The sequence below is a fragment of the Pithys albifrons genome, chromosome 3, assembly GCF_047495875.1.
Source record: "Pithys albifrons albifrons isolate INPA30051 chromosome 3, PitAlb_v1, whole genome shotgun sequence".
Taxonomy (NCBI): domain Eukaryota; kingdom Metazoa; phylum Chordata; class Aves; order Passeriformes; family Thamnophilidae; genus Pithys; species Pithys albifrons.
In genome coordinates, this window is record NC_092460.1 from 4,578,991 (window position 1) to 4,599,765 (window position 20,775).

General features: G+C 48.0%; 1 protein-coding gene across 9 annotated transcripts in view; it reads left to right on the forward strand.

The window, feature by feature from the left end:
- Nucleotides 1-1,755: 1,755 nt before the first annotated feature.
- Nucleotides 1,756-20,775, forward strand: part of FOXP1 (forkhead box P1) — a 380,458-nt gene continuing 361,438 nt past the window's right edge. For 4 of the 9 annotated variants that reach the window (XM_071550237.1, XM_071550236.1, XM_071550248.1 and 1 more), the window contains exon 1: nucleotides 1,757-2,069. The gene's annotated coding sequence lies outside the window, so the exon portion shown is untranslated. Of the gene's footprint in view, nucleotides 2,070-20,775 lie in introns of all 9 variants that reach the window. The other 5 variants (XM_071550257.1, XM_071550252.1, XM_071550250.1 and 2 more) reach the window with 3 other exon arrangements.

A 20,775-nucleotide genomic window follows, 5' to 3' on the forward strand; every position in this document is an offset into this window, starting at 1 on the left:
AGTATTGTCTATGGAATTAATCATGTTTTACAGAGTTGATGTACTGGTTTAGATTTGTGAAGTTAAAAACAGGGCATGAACAAGTTTCCAATAAACGTTTATCTGAGGATGAAACGTAAAACAAATATTTTTTTAGGGGGGCACTAAGGGGGAGAGTGTTTAAAAAACGCTCTTTTACCGTATTTAGCTCCTTTTTCTTCCTACTGAAGAAAGAGATGAACTAAAAAAATTTAACAACAGACGCTGAAGGTGATGGTGTTTGCTTTTTAAAGCGGGTGATCCTGCGGTGTGTCGTGCGGTTCGTGGCTGGAGGAGCGGGACGAGGAGCGCTGCGCTCCCGGCACCGAGCGCTCCCCGCCGGCCCGCACGCACCGCTCCGGCGGCGGCGCGAGCATCACCTCCGCAAATATTTATTTGCAGCGATTTTCCGCTCTTAATTATTTAAAATATAATGAATTAGGCATAAGTACCTCGCTATTAGGGTAATTCCAGGTGTTAATTGCTGCCGGAGCGGCTCCCGCCGTTCCGTCGGGAGGTGGCGCCGCGGGCCCGGCGCTGCTGCCGGAGCCGCCGGGCCGGGGCACCGGGAACGGGGAAGAGGATGGGTCGGGCGCGGGGCGCCCGGGGGCACGGATCACCCCGCGGTATCGCTTCTCGGGATGTGTGAAACCTTCGTCCCCCGACCTCCGGCTCAGTCCTGCGGGCAGGTACACGCGATCGCCCAAAAAAACCAAGGGATGGAAGAATCCCGGGCTCTCGCGGGTCAAGAAAAGAGTTTTTTCCCCGAACGAGCCGGTCGCTCGGTAACTCCGCGGCCGCCCGGGAACTTCGCTGCCTCCCGCCCGCAGCGCCGGGCAGGACGCACTCCATCCCCGCCGGACGCCCCCGCCCCTCCGGCCCCGCGGGGCTGCCGGCGGCGGACCGGGGTCCCGGGCAGGGCAGGGGGATGCCCGGGGTGACCCGCTCCCCCCGCCTGGTCCGGCCGCCGCCAAGGAAGCCCCCGCGCCGCCGGAGGCTCCAGCTCCGCGTTAAGGCCGTCGGTGCTGTTAAAATTCCCGGTGCTCGGAGCCCCACGGCTAGGGCAGCCGGGGGGTCTCGGCTCTGCCCCCTCTCGCCCATTCCCCGCGGGTGCTGCCACCGGGTACTCTCCGCGGGAGCTCTGACGGCGCGTCCGGGACGGGGCACCCCCCCGGGATGCGGAGCCACGACCCGGGGCTGTGGCGGCACCGGGGCCGCCCCCGCGCTCAGCCCGGCCCCGGGGCAGCTCAGTCCCGCTCAGCGGCCGATGCGCGCCGCTGCGCACCCGCGCAGTGTATCTGAGCGGGGCTGGCGAGCGCTGCGGGGGAACGCGGGCGGCGCAGGTAAGGCAGCTCCGCGGGTACCCGCGGAAGGCAGTCGAGGGTGCCCCGCGGGGCTGGCCCTCCCTCCCTGTCCCCCATGGCTGCGGAAAAGTTGGTCGGTGTGCGCAGCGCTGTCCCCCGCGACGGGGCGGCCCCTCCCGCTGTGCGCGGGGCGCGCAGGGCCGCGCAGCGCCCACACTTTCGCTTCCCCGCGGGGCCGCCCCGCCTCCCCCACCGCGGCCGCGCTCCGCGGGGCTCCGCGCCGGCGGGGCTGCGGCCCCGCATCCCTCTCCGCGCTCCCCCCTCCTTCCATCCTCCCGCTCCCATTATTTTATTTTTTTTATTATTATTTTTCCCTTGCGCCGAGCCTTGTTTACCCAGCAGGTGGATGTGACGTCAGAGACTGACAACAGCAAAAAATAACAACATCTCCCTCCGCGGGGGTGTCGCGGCCGCCCCCGGCCCTCCCGCGCGGGGCTGCGCGGGGCGGGGAGGGGGCGCGGGGCGGCGCGGGGCGGGGGCGCGGCGGGGCGGCGTGCGGGGCCCGCGGGCGCGGCGCCGGGCGGAGGGGCTCTATTGTTATTTACCGAGCGGCGGAGCACGCCGCCGCGCCGCCCGGGCTCGGCGTGCCGGAGGGACGGGAGGGAGGGACGGGACGGAGGCAGCCCCGCTCCGCTCCGCGCCGCCCGCCCGCGCCGCGCTGGGCAGCGGCAGGGCCGAGTCCTGCGGGTGAGTCCGGCGCCCCCCGACACTTTCCCCGCTCCTCCGCCGCTGTTGCACTTTTCCCCCCGCCGGCCCCACGTGTCCGGCCCCCCCTGCCCCCTCCCCGGCCGCCGCCGCGGTACCGGCGGGTGCGGGGGGATGCGGGGCGGCGGTGCGCGGGTGCGGAGCCCCCTCCCCGGGCTGCGGGGACGCCCGCACGCCCTCCCCGCCCACTTTGGAAACTTCCCCCCCGCCCTGTTCCACGCGCACCCCCCGCCCGCTGGGATGCGGCGCCTCCCGCCCCCCTCCCATCCCATCCCCACTCGCGCTTTCCGCGTGTTTTCCGCCGGGTCGCCCCGCGCAAGGGACGCGCACTCCCCAACTTCGGCGCTCGGGGCAAGAAGTTGCGGTGGGGCCGCGCCCCCCCCCCCCCTCCCCCCGCCGGCCTCACTCCCCCCTTCCCGAGCACCTGTTGCGGGTTTCCGCCCGCGCAGCCCCTTCCGCAGGCGCGGACCCCGCGCCGCGCATCCTCCCCCAGCGCGGGTCCCCCTCTGCGCCCATCCCCTCCCCCCATTCCCTCATTCCTTTTTTTTTTTTTTTGAGACGAACTGTTTGAATAAACACCCGCGCCGCCTCCCCAGCGCGGCCAACTTCTCGCTGCGCGGGTGCGGACCGCGCATCCTTCACGCGTGTGTGTGTGTGTGTGTGTGTGCGCGCGCGTGTCCTACACCCCCTCCTTCCCTCCCCGGGGTGCGGATCCTCGGGACGGAGCCGCGGCTCGCTGCGCGCCGCGGAGCCGCCGCCGCTGCCCGGTAAGTAGGGGCCGCCCCGCGCACCTGCGGCCCCGCGCAGCGCTGGGTACGGGCTGCCGGGCGGCGTGTCCGCGCCTCCCTCCCCTCCCCACCCCCGCCGGGTTGTGCTTTGGGGTTTTTTGGTTGGTTTTTTTTTTCCTTAAAATAAAAGACCGCCCGAGCGAGAGGGGCCACGGGCAGGACTGCGCGGGGAGCAGCGCAGCCCCCTCCGCCCGCCGCGCAACTATTGATGACCCGACGCGGAGCATCGTCGGGCGCGCTGCGGAGAGCCGCGCTGGCAGCGAGGCGTCTGCTGCCACTTCGCTGTAATGATTTTAATTGCGTGTTTTTGCTTTGAGTGAACCAAGCCGAGCGAGATTACTTTTTTTCTCCCCCCTCTTTTTTCCCCCTCCTTTCCCCCCCGGTTCTCCCCAGGGCTGGCGGCGGCCGCAGCGCGCAGCCCTCCCGTCCCTACCCGAGGGATCAGCCGCCTGCGAGCGCTCTCTGAGCCGCTTCTGTAGAGAAGCTGGAGCCCAACTTCTGTGCTCAGAAGTTTAAGGTTTCATTTTTAGTAACTGCTCTCGGAGTGAGTAATGGATGTGTACTGCTTGTAGCGTGCTGTCTACGCTATGTAGCCTGCTGATTTCTAGGGTACTGGATGATTCTAAATATTAAAAACAATTATCTAAATTGTGTTTCCTTTCTATATAGTTTTTCTAAACTTGCATTTTACCTGCTTTGACCAAATGTTGATGTCACTAGTGACAGCTGCTTAATTAGGCAAAGTTGCAAGCATGTCATTGAAGAAACTTTTTAGTTGTGCTGTTAATCCGTGATTTGCTTTAATATTTCAGAAAATAGGCGTTACTTTTAGTTTAGTATTATCTTTACAGTTTCTGTTACTGCTGAGAAGCTCCTACGTTTTGTAAGTTTGAGAGAGCCTGAAATAACTCAAGTTCGCAGAGAAGCGAGAGTGGTCAGAGAAGTACCGTGCATCTCTACAACTAGATGTTGGGGAGGATGGGGAAATCGAGGCTACTGGTTTCAACTTCTCTCCTCTGAAGCTTTTCCCCTGCACATTTTACTTGAACTGTCTCCCAGCCATATTGAATGGACCAGGGCACTGGGGGAGGAAGCTCTTCACTAGTTACCATTCAAAAGGTGTCGGCTAAAATCTCATTGCAAAAAGGTATTGTAGCTTTAACATCTTGCATTGGCAGCATTCTTCCCCCTTAGTCTTTGGATTAGTCATTGTATGAGAGACAGGAAAAAAAAATCACTTTTTTTTTTTTCTGGAAAAAGTAAAGTAAACAGCCTCCAACAAGTGAACCTTGACAACCCAGATTAAGGAAGGCAGGAGAGATCAAACAAAGCTGCTGCTGGGCTGTTGTCAGGAGCTGCCTCACTGAAAGCTCTGGACTATTCGATCAGGCAGCAAGGCTATATGTTCACTTATGCAGAAATGGACCATTACAAATGCTGATCTTTGTTGTGAAACCAAAGGATAACTCTGAGAAAAAATAACTACTATTTCAAACAAGGCTTTCTGTTGCTTACAATTTTGACTGCAAAGTTAGGCTTTTTTGTACATAGTCTGTGTTTTGGGTCTAGCATTTGTTTTTTATTTTTTTTTAAATGATAGTGGTTTAGAATGTATTGTATACACTTTCAGAGAGACTTAGGATTTTATTTCATTTCTGCTGTTGAGGCTGTCGAGAAGAAGGTGGTCCAGTAGTGTAATGTTGAAAACTGTAAAAGTTCTGTGGAATTGAGCTTTTATTTCTGGACTTCTGAATTGTGAGGAAACATGGATTTATTTTTTTCTCTGTGTGTAAGTTCTGTGTTGCTGTTTAATAGAGGAGTTTGGTTGTGATTAAGCCTTGTATGTTCTATGAGTGTGTTCTCAGAGTTTGGAAAACTTATAATATCCTTGCTTCAAACATATTACCAACCAGTTGGGATGGACCTTGTTTTTGATACACTGGGATTTTTACGAAACTGTGTATAAAGTGTATTCATGGCTGTATCAGAGAGACTGTGTTACTGTGTAGTTTTTTAGTGGAAATAGCAGTAAAGAGTATTAACAGACACTTGATTTTACTTCAATAAAAAGTTAGGATTTAAGTAGTAATCAAACTGAACCAGGGGGAGTGAGGTTAGTTTTGTTGCGTGACAGTTTCAGGTTTGTGTTCAAACACTTCACTGCAAACTTTACAAATATGTCCCTTTCGTTTCTTTAAGGTCTTCTAAACAATGGAAATATCTATTTAAAAAATAGACAAGGAAGAGGCTATTACCCTGGTATATATTAATCAGCAGGCAGACCAAGTGCACATCTACTGAAGAATTAAGAAATAAATCCCAAACCTTTTTGCATAAACATTTCTTTAATTAGTAGTGCAGATCACACAATGAGTACTTTATACTTTCTGTAAGGTAAGGTTTCATAACTGTCCTGCACAACTTATTCTAAAGCCTGTAGATTTTTATGGTATAGACTTTAATTAGACAATAAAAAAGTATGTGCATTAAACATGCTGTGTATGCTATTAAGCCACTTTGCATAATATGTAATATTTTTTAACATCTATAAACATTTTCTGCTTAAATCAGTTCCACCAGTTACTGTAACACAGATGGTTTTTGCCCTGGTAAGAGAAGGAGCAGGAAAGTTGAGCAGGGAATTATGCATTGGACATTAGTGTGCAGCATATGCTGCAATACGAGTTTCTCATGGAGTGGATCACCCTTTTTTAAGAGCTGAAATTTACATTATCCTTGATTTGATACACAGTAAACATTTGTGGCTCCAGAATTATTCCTGTTTCATGGCATTGTAAAAATTAGGAAAAAAGGCTGGTAGTAAAAAGGCAAATTTATGGAATGCATCTTAGCATTTGGTGTTTGTACTGCTTGGGGTCATTTATATTGAGAGGTTGAACTGGATAATGCAATTCCTTTTGTGACATATCTATTGATCATGTATTTGTATATCAAATGGAATAATATATGCACACACGTATGTAGGATATGTATGTTAAACACAGTTATTTCTGCAAGGCTGTCCAGTTATTTATAGGGCATAATGATACTTCTGTCATCTTAAATTTTCTCTGAGAAGCTTTAATAAATTTAAATAGATTATATGCTGTCAGAAAATAGTATAAATTTTGTTTACGATTCACTTGCTTTAAGGTACTTATACTAAAGAAGCTCATTTAACCCCAAGACTGAGGAGCATTAAGTAGTGAGAGGAGTCTGCTGAAGAGCTGCTGCTGCCCTTTGCTCTTGTGATAATCTTAAATTACTACAATTTAATTGCAACTTCAAGGCACTGAGTTGAAATATTTCTATGCAGCTGAGCCAGGGCTGAAGAAGACTCGGTGAGGTTTTCACAGGTGTCTCCTGGAGGCACAGTGTTTGTTCAGGCCTTTCCTGCCCTTCGGAGCACATCCAGCACAGCATGGAGTGTACACTGACACAGCGCTGGTGCCTGCAGGGAGCTTTGCCAGGGGTTCCTACCTTGGGGGGAGCAGGATCAGGCCCTGCAGTGCTCGGGTGCATGAATGTTGTGTTTGCTGTTCGTGTTTAAGCTGAATTAAACAGTACATTGTAATGATTCCTCAGATAAGCCTTGCTGCCTGGTTGCTTCCCAGAGCTTTTCACTTTGAGTCTCTGGTGGGGGGGACAGGTGGGAAGGGGCTGGCAGCTGGAGGGGAGTCCCAAAGGGTGGTCAGCAGCATGGGGACACGGTGACACCCTGCTCTGAACGTGGGCATGGCATAGTCCCTGTGTCCCCATGGACGAGTTCAGGGTGCAGTCAGCTGCCCTGGGCCTGATCCAGAGTGCATTGGCATCAACCAGGGCTTCACGTCGCTGCCTTTGGCTTTTGGTCTGTGCCATGAACTCGTATCACTGAAACTTTTTCTCCCCCTCCCCTCCACGTGTAGTAGCGTGTTTTCACACCCGGCGAGCGTTTCAGCAGAGATGTGATGTGCAGTAGGAGCCAGAAAGCATTTGCAAAGTGGAATTCAGACACGTTGTGCACTAGAGATCAGCAGCATCTTTGCGACCGTTCTTAGAGGTCCTGGCAACCAGACTTTTTTCAAATGCTTCGAAAGGTATGGCCAGGCTGGGAGCCCTTCATGCTGTGGCACTGAGGACGCGCGTCAGCACTTGCCATGCTGAGGCACATCGGTGTTTAAATCGTGAGTCTGATTGTTTTTCTGTTGGCCAGATCCTTGTAAAATGTCTCATTGCAAGAAGAAGCGAAGAAGATCTTGTGCTTGCTAGAACTGCCTGATTTTGCGCTGACAGAGGCGCTGCTCGCAGCCTGCTGCTCTCACAAACCACTGTGCCGTTTGATTCCCGCAGCTCGCCGTGTGCTGGGAATTGCAGCTACTGCAGGTAACAAGGTGATGCCAGTGTATATAGAGGGGAAAAATATTGCATAGAATAAATCATGCAGTCATTAGAGGAGAGACTTAATTGTGGAATCTCTGTGGTCTTTTAAAAATACATATATTTTGTGCTGTAGAGGAGTCAGTTGTACTGTTTTTAGGAGATCAGATATTTGTTGGTTGGAATTTCTGGAGCGGTTTAACACGTGCTCTGTTTTCTTACTCCAGCATGGGAGCTCCCAAGTCAGAGAAGCTGCTGGCTCTGTTTGCGTGCAGCCTTCTCTGCAAATGTGCTCTAGGGTTTTGTCTTTCTATTCTCCTGGCACGGGTTTCTTCCATGCATGCAAGTGAGCAGGCTTATGTCTGATGGCTGTGTTGGATGTGGCAAGTATCCAGAATAATCTTGATGACTTTTTGTTCCACACCATCCTCCAAATGAAGATAGGATTCTATGGAAAATGGGCAAAATCAGTTTCTCTCCAAGAAGTATCTCGTACCTGAGGAGGACTAAATAATTTTTCTCCTCTCGTTGACCCTCCTGGTGCTGTTTTTAAAACATCTCCATTTTAGTGCCTTGAAATTGCAATTAAGTTGTAGTAATTTAAGATTATTGCAAGAGAGCAAAGGGCAGTAGAAGCTCTTTAGAAGTCTCATCTCAACACTTAATGCTCCTCAGTCAGGGGGTTAAATGAGTTTCCTCAATGTGAGTACTTAAAGTAACTAAATCGTAAACAAAATTTATACTATATTCTGACAACTAATAATCTATTTAAATTACATTAAAGTATATGTGTGAAAATTTAATTAAAGGCAGAAATACTGTCAAGCCCTGTAAATATCTTGACAGATCTACTGAAATGGAACTCATATCGTAAAATATTTACATATATCTGATAGGCTGCAGTGTTTCTGGGAGTGCTATTCTGAAACTAATTGTGGGCTTTTTTTCTTTCCAGTTTCATGTTCAGTTGCAATGGTCTCGGAAAGCAACGCAAATAAATGCCCAGAATGTTTTATTCGGATGATTCTCCAGTGTATTGTTTACTGCTAATCGCGCTCTCTGTACAATACTTGTCAGTGGTGTGTTTTTATTAGAAGTGCCTGTTTCCTCACAAAGTTAGTTTAATTCAGAGGCTCACGGAAAATCTGGGTTCCCAGTGCGGCGGGATAATGTTCCGCAACATTTGCCGTGTGGCAGTGCTGGATGTGTGATCTGTAAATAAACTTTCTTCTGGATGTCTGTCCCAGAGCACGGCGCTGCAGAGTCTCTCCCACTGTTGTAACTGTTGGTTGAGTTGATTTTCAGGTAGAAGGTGCTTATGACCTTTTTTCCAGTTGTTTGAACTTTATATGGAAGCATTTCCTGAAGTGCTGGTATCTGCACTCGAGGCACAGGACCTTCTTGCTGGTGTATCCGTGGGGATCTCCTTTGTTGTATGTGGTCCAGGCTGTTCTCAAGATGAGGAATGTTTTGCCCTGGGTAAAACTGTGTCTAGCTGAAACATCAGATGAATTTTGGTCCTTGTTAAAACTCACCTGCTGAGATTCTGCACATGGCCAAAGGCAGGTGGTTTTTCTGGAAAGGTGCAGGAAGAGCCATGCTTTCTCATCACCCCATCACAGGCTGGAGGAAACTCCTGGCTTTCCTTGGCTGGAGTGTACACCCTGGAGCTGCAGGGTCACAGGAGGAGGATGAAGATTTGGGCTTGGAGAGAGGGATGTGATGGGAGTGTGGTGCTGGGGAGCCCTGGCCAGGTGCTCAGATAATGAGCACCGGCAGCCCGACAGAAGGTGGCACAGTTCGGCAGGTTGGCTGGAGCCTCTTAGCGGCATCGTTAGTTTCCCCCTCTTTGCCAGACATTTCCTTTCATGTTGGATCTGAGTTTTAGCTGTACTTCCCGATCAGTCTTGTCATCTTGTTGCTAACAATTAGGGTCAAGTGTCTTTCCTTGGGCTCTTGCAGTCTTCATGTTGGTGTCCCTCCCCCAGCTCCTTGCCTAAGCTGTTTGTTCATTAATTAGTGGATTGAGCATATTAACACATCAGTAAACCAGAGTAGTCAGACTTCCCAAGGCATCTCGGGAAACCCTCTCCAGTTTTATGTGACCGGACATGCACTATTGCTGATTTAGATAGCAGAGCCGATGATGCCAAAGTGTTGTTAAGAGAGAGATAAATAGAGAGAGCCCAGCAGTAAGCAGAATGTCATGTCTCTATTAAAAAGCTTGTGATAAAGGGAGATAAAATGGTGAGGGGGATTGCTGGAGTGTTCAGAGCAGCTGCTAAACATCTGATCACAAAAATCGATGCCGAATTCCCCTTCCTGCACAGCACTTGCCCGCAGAATTCTGTCTGAGCTTGGTCTGATTGCAGCGAGCAGTGGAGCCCTGAAAGGACTTTTGTTCTTGCCAAAACGACGGCCGGGGGTTCTCAGGGATTCAGGAGCTGGCTGAGCTGGGATTCAAACATCCCTCCCTCGTTCCCTTTGAAGTGGCTGCCCCTTTTCATGCGGTGTGGTGTTCCTGGGATGCTGATGAAGTTGTTCCAGGCTCATGCCGGGGCTCGTTGCTCTGAGCTGTCTCCTGCCTTGATTGCCTGGGTGTCCTGGCCACCTGCCTTTCTGTTGGTTCCCTCCCAGAGATTGGGTCTTGGCTTCATAGCAGAATAACAACAATCCATATTTTTGTCTGTTTGAGTCTTTTTCTTGTCTGGGTGCAGGGGCTGCTCTGCAGAAGTGAAAAATGGAACTGATTCTCAAGAAACGAGTTGTTGCAGCAGACATGAGGGGAGTGGGGTTAATTCTGCCAGTGCAGTAAAATGTTAAATCATCACAGTCTTGTTTGCTGAGAGGATGTTGATCATTCCATTAAGAAGGATTAAGTAATTAACTGGTATTTCTCTAGAAACCCATGTCAGTTTTAAAAAGCATCTTCCTAGAGTGTTAAGTGTATGTTTTTCTGCTGCTAGAGAGCTGGGAGGTGAGTGTGAGTAGGACACCTTTTCCCAAGAAACTTCTGGAAATGCCAAGAGAGCAGAAATAATGTGGGTTTGTTTTTTTGGTTTTGGTTGGATTTTTTTTTGCAACTAAAATATGCAGTTCCTATAGTTTTTTTGTCAGCTGGGCCTGTTTCAAGCCTCATTCCAAGGGTATTCTGTTTGGGATTATCTTAAAAACTTCTTGAAGTGTTCCTCTTGGTGCTTGAATTTTTATTTTTTTATTTTTAATAAGTTTTTATGTTGTAATAGTGAGCTCACTGTCAGTGAATCATGAACTCTGTCTTCCATGAACCTGATGACAAATCTTTGTTAGCTGGTCAGGCAGCTCATCCAGCCCAGTTCCCACGTTTTATACTTGAACAGGAAAAAAAATTCCATTAAAGTCAGTAGTGTAAATCCTCCTTTCCTCTTGTGGCAGAAATCTGCTGAAAAGCAGTGGCAGTGCAGGAGGTTGTGGTGTATCACGGAGTGGCTCCTGGCGCTGGGTTTGGAGGATGTTGAAGCTGAGTTTGGCTGGGAAAGGCTGACAGTCCAGGGGAGGATGTATCTGGTGAGGGGCTTGACCCTGTTTGGTGCTCAGTAAGGTCAGAAGTGCGTTTTGGAGACGGTGCATGTGCAGACAGAGAAGCAGGTGAGCAGAGGAGAACAGTGACAGTATTTTTCACTGTTTTTTGAAGGATCAGGTTGAGACCCCTGGATAGTGAGAGGAGCTGGGACTGAGAAGCATCTCCGTTCGCTCTCCCAATCTCGCTGTTGTTCTTCCAGGGTTTGATCCAGTTTGTGCCTCGGCAAATCATGGAATTTGGCATTAACCTCATCAATTTACTGCCGTTTCTTACATAACGGCCCCAACTTCTAACATCACAGCTAGTGATACTGAAACTGTACCCAAACTGAAATTTTCTGTGAGTGATATGAATTCTGCCCAGCAAATAGCATGACACAGTGGCACCAATTGTGTTAGTATTGATACTTTCTGCTTTCATAACGGCTCTTCTTCTCAAATAGAGAATATACCATGCAAACTCTGTTGAACAGTGTACTGTAAATTATTCATCTCCCTTGGGTGAGTTTCATAAATAGGTGTATTTCCATGTGTAGTGTTATGTGGCCTAAGTGCTAAATACCTCTGTTGAAATCATGGGAGCTTCCTTGGGTGACTGTGTTAAAAAAATTATAAAAAATCAATTTCACTAGAGAATAGTCTTGGAACATTCATATGTGTAACATACAAGAATGTTTGAACAGAACAGCATAGCCTGTATCTGTCTTAGCAGATTTAGAAGAGAGATTTTTCTCAGTAAGTTTTGCAATAGTAATAATGCCTTAACAGCTTTGGTAATTAATTTTAATCAGAGAGTTGTCAGGGGCCCCATCCTGCTCTCATTGAATTAAATGAGTGCTGGGAGAAGGTGGCTCTGAAAATAGTTTGTAGCAAATTGTTTTTGTGAGTTTTAAATGCTGTGCCTGTGCATGGATGTTCAGATAATGCATGTTAGGTTTGTAAAGCTCCTGACTTGTAGGTTCAGAAAAGAGAAAATGTATTTTTCAATGATAAATTACTTGATACTTAAAAGGCTTTGAAAGAGGAATGTCAGACGTATGCAGCGTAATTATTGTTTGTACAAGTATTTTAAAGTTATTCTCTGGCTAACCCATTGGAGTTTTCTGAGGGCCAGTTGTGTAAGGAACGATGGTCTTACTCAGGAAACCTTTCTAATCCGTCATTTCAGCTACAGGATTTAACTGAGAATGGGAGAAACCCATCTGGGTAGATTTTAGCTGATGTACCATGTACATTTGTTCTGATTTTTTTTTCTTCACTTCTATAAAGGCACTATCTACAGCATTCAAAAATACTGCTTCATAAAAGTTAAAATGGAATGTGATCTGTGAATGAAACTGAAATATCTTAAGCCTATCCAGCATATTCCTAGCATTAAACAGTCAGAGAAGACTAGATATTTCCTATTTATTTTTCAGATTGGCTGGTGTATGGTCTTTTGGGAGAAGGGTCTTCAGACAGTTGAAGGGGAAATACGATTTTTCACCGAATGCTTTATATTTGCTGAGGAATTTTGATTGTGCAGAAAAGTGTTGCATGGAAATGGAAATTTATTCTCAAGGATTTTTAGGGATTATAATAGATGCCATTAGATAGAGGCATGGTCATAGAGAGGTAAATAGTAAATCCGAACAAACTGAAAAATAGTAGCTATAGGCGTCTGGCTCTGTTATCAAACTTGCTGCCTAAGCCAGAGTTTATGCACTGTGATAATGCTAATGACCAGCAGAGCCAATGATGCATGACTGGAGGAAATCAGTGGTATAATCAGAGAAAGTTATCAGGTTTTTGTCATTAAATATTACTGATAAATAATACACTTCATTTTGAGTAGATAGGATGTATTTAATTCAGATGTGGATAGTTTCAATTTAATAAAGGGCATTGCTGAGTAAAATGATAATCTTTTGTAATTTAAAGGGAAAAATAAAAATGCATTTGTTTCAGAATAATCTCCTGGTGGCTGCCATGCACTGCTGTTTGTCTTCACTGGTGTCTGATAGTCAGGAATATCTTTGCAGCTGTTTGAGGTGGCTGCTTATAGCAGGATGTTTTGTCTAAGTTATTAGTGTGTGCAACACAGAACTAATTACATGAGGACAGTATGAAAGGGGATCTGTTTAGTAATCACTAGGTATTGTCATTTTTCTGCTTGAAAATGTGAATATTGCACAAATCTAAACTGTGCTCCATGCACAGTTCCCTACAAAACAGTCCTTCTGTCCGGGCAGTAACAGGAGGGAAGGAATGAGGAGAAAAGATCCAGATAAATTAAATCTTGTTTTGCTACTTATCTTTTAAGTCAGTGGGAGAACAAGGAAGAGAAGTAGAGCTTAAACTGAAGGAAGAGGGATATTAATAGTCTCTATAAAGGACAGTTTGCACCAGGAAAAAAGAAAAAAAAATCTGGTTGGCTTTTTTTAGCAAAACAGGCTAACACCCAGTGTAAATCTGTGTCATTAACTGAAACAGTGCGTGATTTTTAGAGCATCTCTGTTCCTCGTGTGTGCCGATGCCTGCGGAGGCTCATTCCTGGGCTGGAGGCAGATGCAGTGCAGCCTCTGCCTTGCGGAGGCTTTGCTTGCCAGCTGCAGAACCTCTGTCTGGGTCAGCCTGTGGCCCTGTTTGAGCAGATACCACCACTTTTGCCCAGCGAGTGGCTTTGTACCAGGGCCAGGATCTTCCTACCACCCCCTGGGGTCGTGCTGGAACGGCGAATCTCAGCTCGAGTTTCCAGAATTAGATGGCACAGTGAGTAAACACAGCGTACTTGCCAGTTCTCACATCCTCTTTTGCAGTGAGTATTGCAGCAAATCCTGCAGGTTTGACTCATCTCCGAAGTTCTTCACTGATTTGAAGCAGATCTCGTCTGCCTTTCTCAAAAGAGCTGGAAGTGTGGCCTCAGCTCCTGAGCTCACAGTCCTTTTGGATGTGAACACTGTATGCTGGAGTTGGCCCCTGCAGAAACTTGGGCAGCTCTAAGTAACTTTAGCTGGAGTTATGTGCCTGCATCTATGGGTAAAATTTGGCCTGCAGTTATCCTTTATTGAAAGCTTTATGGAAATACTTTGTTCTTGCTACGTGCAGATATTTACATTCCGGTGGGAAGATATTTCCCCCCCCACTCCATTTCTTTGTGATTTTTTTTTTCTGCTCTATACTATAAGCATAAGGAGGGGGTGGAAGAAAGTGTAATGCCTTGTTGGGTAAAAAGTAATGTTCAGGTTTTCAACTGGTGTTTCTCATAGGTACTAAAGAAAAAAAAAAGTCTGTCTGTCTTGGAAGCACTGTCTACTTGTCTGATTGCAGTGAACCGTCCTGGTTAAGATGGGGATTCTGCTCAGCACTGGATATATTGAAAGGGGAAGGGCATACAGAGCAGAAAACTTTTGGGGGTAAATAAAAGTATGTCAGGTACAGCCCCCGTTTTCAGAGCAGCTTGTCTTAGTGTTTCTGTTCATCGGCGTTGAATCACCTCCGCATGTCAACCTCTGCCTGGTGGATGCTCTCAGCAGATTGAGGAGGAGGACACATTGTGAGCACATCACAATGGTCCACACGTGTGCCGTGACTCAAGCATGCACAACTTCATGACATGTATCAAGTGAGAATTGTTTCCTTGGAAAGCCTTTATCTCCTTTGTTTTTTCTCAGATGAAAGCTGCTTTCACAGACTGTTTAACAGTGCGCTTGGTGCTTTGTGGAGTGAGGGCTTGGTTCACCTTGCAGTTCAGTAGATTTAGGTCTCTCAGCTTGTTGCTTGGTGCTTCCCCTGTGTTCATCTAAGTCTGCCTGACCCACAGGAAGCTGGACCAGCAGAAAACCAGCTTAAGCATGAAGAAGTGTTTTCTGCCAGTTGAACATCCTCATTGGATTCTGGAGGTCAGAGGAGGGTCCAATGGGGTCACAACCACCCTCTTGGTAAACCTCTGGCCTCTTGGTTGACTTTGCTGTAACATGAAACCTCTGCCTATGTCTTGACCTGCTCTTCTCTGGGCAGAGGATCCTTCCTTGCCTGGCTAGTCAGGACATGGTCCCAGCAGTGTCTGCTGATGGGACCACCCTGCCAAAGCTGCCAAATGTGGGGTGTCATTTAATTGTTAATTTAATGTTACTCCCATAGCAGCCAGGTGCTGAAGTTGTTAGTGTGGATGTTCTGGCATCCTGTCTTCGGGTTTCCTTCTTCCCTGTGAGCTGTGCGTGATGTGCTGGTCCAGAGGCTGGGCATTTGTGATCAGGGCACTGAGATACCCAGTTTGTTGGCTGCTGCTGTTTCTTGTTGTGCAATAAGCAAATGCAGCTGCACATAAAACTCGAGAAAAACTGTACCCAGCCTGCTACCTGAGAGCAGAGTTGGGGTTCACACAAAAAGGGTCTGACTTGTAGGCTCTGCTCCCTCAGTGATGTGCAGGCTGGGTGTGCTGGGGGTGTGATGTGAAGGTGTCTGGGCAGTGGTGCTGGCACAGCCACACGTGGTGCTGCCGGCTGTGTCTGCGGCGGGGCTGCCTGGGAGCCAGGTGCTGGCGTGGACCGGCATCAGTGTGGGGCTTGCCAAACTTCTGGGGAGGGGGGGGGGGGTGTTGAGTAAAGCTTTAAATGCTGTTTATGCTTTTACTGCTTTTGATATGGGTGCAGGTGCACGCTAGTAGGAAGTGAAAGTGGAGGAGCCCTGAGGGAGCCTTGCTGAGGCCATGCCAAGCAGGTACAGCCTACGAGTCTTACCACCTTGCTGATAACCTGGCATGGTGTCAGCATTCCCATGTGTCACAGAGATTATGGGGTCAAAGGCATGGCATAGTTTGGCAGGGGCCTAATCCCTGTACCAGGCTGTGTGCTCAGGGTTGGTCTCCCTCCCCACATGGAGGCATCTTCTTGCCCGTTCGGGCTTGGCTTGCTTTGCTGTCCTCGTGCACTGATGGGAGGGGATCAGCAGAGTGTTTTGGGAGGAGTTGGCACCACAGTGGCATTGCAGGGTGTCCCTGACTGCCCCCAAGCCTTGCTGCATGATCAGTGTCTGCTTATGAGGTGGCTGAGTCTTGTCCCGCTCTGTTTTACATCAGAGCCAGTTTTGGGGGAGGCTGGAAAATCAAACATGTTGGTGGTGCGAGGAGAGCCTGGGTGCCTCTGGATGGGGCTGCACCCACGGGGCTCTCGCTGTCAGTGTGCTGGAGGAGACTGGCTGTGGTGTGCCAGGGGAAGTGAGACCCAGACCAGCACCCAGCTGCCTGGCCTGGGGCCTCCCTGGAGTTGCACAGTCATCTGCCTTCTTCAGCTGACTTCAGCCCATTCACTGCCTGCTTTCGCATTGTCCAGTTGAGGAATTTGAATGTATGAAGTGAAGCATTAACCCCCACTTTTAATTATTACCTTTATTTCTGGAAAGGAGTAGCAGCCAGAATAAAGTACTTAGTAGGAATAAAATACTTGTTACCCACCTTTTCTTCCTCCTTGGTTTGTGCCCAACCTGAGTCGTGGATGTCTCCCAGGGTAGCTCATGTGCTGATGAGCAGAGCTGTGGTCCTGACCTGCTCCTGTCCTCACCCCCTCTCTTCACCTCGTGCTGAGGTTCCATATTCTGCACATGTAATTATACGTGCTCCTGAATTACCCTCACTTTTGTTAGGGTTCACTCTTTGTTCTTATGTGCCAGCATCACATCTGATTGGAACCGTAATTGCTCTCTGTGCTGGTATATTTTTCGCTCACCTCCTGGACCAGAGGAAGGGTTTGTTGAAGGGAGAGCCCAAGCCAGTGCTACCACAGTATGGGCGCTCTCACTTCCCAGGCTGCACACACAGTGAGTGCCTGGAAAAATGCCCCTCCAAGTCATTACAAATTAAGCATTGCCAACAGAAGGAGAGATGCAGCTCTGTGAGGAGATCTGTGACTTGATCCAAGAATTGTGATGTGCAAAGATGGGGAGAGAAAAGCAAAATTCTCATCCAAGACATGGAGGCTTGTGCCCTGGGGTGCTCCAGTACAGCCATCCAGAGGCTGCTGAGATCTCTGCCATCCTACCCGTTCCTCACATGGGGTCTGTTGCTGTAGTGCCATAGCCCAGAGATCCTGTGCAAGTTCTGGTTGTCACTGGTGAAATTGCATGTGGTTTTTAGCAGCTGAAGCTGGCTGTGCAACCAGTGAGTTTCCCAGTAACTAGGTAGCAAGAAAATACATGGATCTGCATGTATTCCCCACACATGGATATGCCATTTTCGTTACCATCAAGGTAAGTGAGGTAAATCCCATTTTTCTTTTAGAATGGTAGAACTCTGTTCATGAGTGAACTGAATTTAACTCCATTTTTTAAAGAAAGCAGCAGGACCTCTGAAAGTGTAGCTGTGATTACAGCTATTGCTGTGAGACATCACAGGGTATTAGGGGATTTTGGGAGGTAGCTGGGAGCTCTGCCCACCTGCCTCATGTACTATAACAGCGTGCTTGCTGCACAATGAGTTATTTCATAGAATCAGATGATTAAAGTCGGAAAAGACCTCTGAGACAGAGTCCAGCCCTTTATGGTACCCCATCAGTAAATGAAAGGCTGTCTAAATCCTGAGCACCCTGCATAACTGTCCTTGTTGGGGCTTCCACATGCACTGTGGTCTCTGAATATGTCTGTTACATGAGTGGAAATCTGCAGGAGGAGACAGACTTCTGAATGGCAGAAATTAGTCTGAGGAGGAGAAATTAATAGGAGAAGGTAAATGCAGAATTATTGCATTTACATGACTCGTTATCCAAACCCACTGCCATGGCAAAGAAGTGGGAGGAACCTCCGTTGACAATTGGGATGTCCGACGGCAACAGTGTAGGATGTGCCCTCCAGTCTGCACTGAAAAAAAATAATAATTAGGCAGTGGTTGATTACTTCTTGGTTTTAAATAAGTCTAGTACTGAGTGCAAATTAAAAACAACCTTGAAACTGCACAGATTCATAAAACTGTACACAGGGATTTTAAAAATTACCTCCATTGGAATCCTGGAAGCATCTGTTACATAATTAATGCACTTAAAAATATATTCTATTTATGATTAATCCAGGACTGTAGTGTGTGCTAGTTAAATGTCTGGATCCCAGGGTGCAGTGCGAGGAAAAAAATGTAGTTGTAATCTACTTGATGGTTATAGGAAAGGACATTTGCTACAAATAAATACATTTTCCGTGGTGTTTTTATTTGTCAGGGCCAAGCTTTGTCTGTTGTGCTGAGTTTGTTGACTGGTAAATGTTTTGAGATTTATGCTGGTAATTTTGTAGATCTACTGGAAAAAATAACTCAAGAATAATTAGGGAGATTGACCATACAGTAATGTACCACATGGGTGACAGCATTACTGGGTTGATGATCTTGAGTATGGTATATGCAATTAAAAGTGCTAAGGCTCAGTACTGCAAAGCTTTTCAGACACTCTCTGGGAAACACAAACGCTTTAGGGGATGCATGTTTCCCAAAGGATAACTTGCCAAAGTTACTGGATGCCTTAGATCTCCTCTCCAGAGAAGTATTTCAGGCTGAGACCTCCTGGGTGTGAGTGGCTGAGCAGGCACAGCAAGCACAAGCACTACTTGATAACCTTCAGCCTGCACAAATACATTAATTGTGAAGGTTTCAGGGGCTCTGTAATCTTATTTTTCTGGAGGCTTTTGAGTTGGCATCCAGCCACGGGGTCTTGGAACAATTTCTGGCATCACACTTCCTCTGACAGATTTTTCTTTCTGCCCTCTGTTTCTGTTCTGTTTTTTTTCTCTCCTTCATCTGACCACTGTCTTGTCAGGTTGGTGTAGGGTCACACTGGCTAAAACCTGTTTCTTCCATCTTGCTTTAATTCTTGCTTGTCAAAGCCTGCAAGTTGTTAGGATCCCGTAGCTCTGTTGTATTCCAGGGTGGTGTGGAGGGCTGTGGGTGGCCATGGGTTCTGCATTTCTGCGCCTGCCTTAGTCTGGCTGAGCATCCCAGCTAGAGCAGCAAGAGGAGCATAGTCCTGGGGAAGCCTGTATTCCTTTCCATATGATGGTTTTTTTTAGTGAACAGTTGTGGTGTGTGTTGGCTTAGGAAGGATTTTGAGATTGAGTGCTTCAGGTTCCATTGCACCTGGTCTGTGCTGTATTGGAGTTACCTGTACTGAGACAACTCTGACATACCTACGTCTGTTGGCAACGTGCTGAGACATGACATGGTGTGGACATTGGCACCTCCACCTTTTGGGGTCTGTTGTAGTCCCTTAGACCTGCAAGGTGACAAGGTAGTGGTGGAGAAGGGAGAATGGTTGTCTCCCACTTGCCTTTACTGTCTCCATGCCCAGTTGTGAGGTCCTTCGGTGCCGTAGCCAGTGTGGATGCTGGAGGCATCACTGCAGGTTGCCCACTGCAGAGACATGCAAGGTGTGCAGAGCCTGACTGCTCCAGCATCCTCTTCCCAAGTCTGCTGTCTCCTTCACTGACAACTCGAAGCAAGTTACAAATGAACTTAACGTTCCACTTACTATCAGTTACCTTGTTTCTGCTCTTCAGCTTCCCTAATATCCTTTCAAAATACAAAGAGGGAGGAAGGAGCCTGATTTTGTGGAAGATGGAGGTGCTGTAGCCTGTGCTGAGAAAACTTTTACCTATGGACTGTGCTCTTGGTTCGTCTTTGCCATTAATCCTGATGAAAACGTTACTTCTGATTTTTCCCACTGTATAATGCAAAGCCTTGTTATCTCTGCAGTATAAAAGCACACTCAGCATGGGCTTTTCCTTTAGTCCTGAAGAGAGATGGATGTTGAGATACATGTGTACAGACTGTATTTTGAGAAAATTGGGACAAAAAAAATTGATTACTATTGGTAACTTAATTTTCTGCAAACTAAAGTGAAACCTACTTCAAAAGCTCTTTGTTTTCTCCTTTTTTGTTTTTTTTTAACAAAGGCTACGTTCTAGCTGTATTTCAGTGGTCTCCAGTTTCAGCCACTTTCTTTGATACAGGTTTGTGTGAAAGCAGTTGTCAGACAGAAGAAAATTATAAAAATCTATGAATTAAGGCAAAGGATGAGAAGGGCAGTGGGTAGCATGAAATGGAGAAGTGCTGGGATCTAACGAGCATTCCTACGCATGAACCGCGATTCCTGTGCTCGTTATGGGCCAGGGTTGGCGATGTTTGGCAAATTTAATGGATTGGGGTGAGTGACTCATAAAAACAAAGATTTTATGGAAAAGCAGGATCTGGTGACTACAGTAGTGCAAGTGTATTTTTAGAACTCAATGGCGTTTGAGTTGCTAGCATTAGAAAAACTTCTTAGCTAGCGTTATACTGCAAATTTCTTTATTTTTAAAGTGGAAATTTTGCAAGCTGACGTTTTGCAGCATGCATAGTATGACTTGGCTGACAGCATTGTCTGGCAAAAGAAATAACCAAATTATTATTCAGTCATGGGTTTTTAACAGCCGCAAAGCAAGTGGATGTTAACTAAATGATGCAATTTATTCCCTTCCTGCTTATTGCCAGCTTGCCTATTACAGAGAGACTGCCAGCTTTAAATAAGTGGTACCCAGATGGTAGTCGCATGACGCCCACTTGGTTACGGAGCCTAAGCAGGGAATAACTCGGCAGCCACTACAAGCTGTGGGTCAATTGAGGGGGAATGCCTGTTGCTTCACAGTTTTGCATATGTAAATCTGTTAATGTTATGTCAGTATTGTGCGGTCTAAACACAAGCATTGCCTTTCTCTGGGGCCCAGATGAACTTGGATCGCCGCCCAGTTAATGAGGAGCCGAGTGCGGAGCGGCAGTCGGAGCAGCCGCCGCCGTTCGCTGCCTCGGCGTGAACTCTGCGCGTCCGGATGCTCCGCTCCCAGCGCTGCCCAGGCCGGCCCGAGAGGCGAGGCAAACGCCTCCGCTATTTTTAGCCCCGGCACGGAAGAGGGTTGTCTTGGCCCGGCCGCCGCTCTCGTTGTGTCTGCCACACTCCTGCGCTCGCCTTCATGGGCTGCAGATGTGGCGCAGC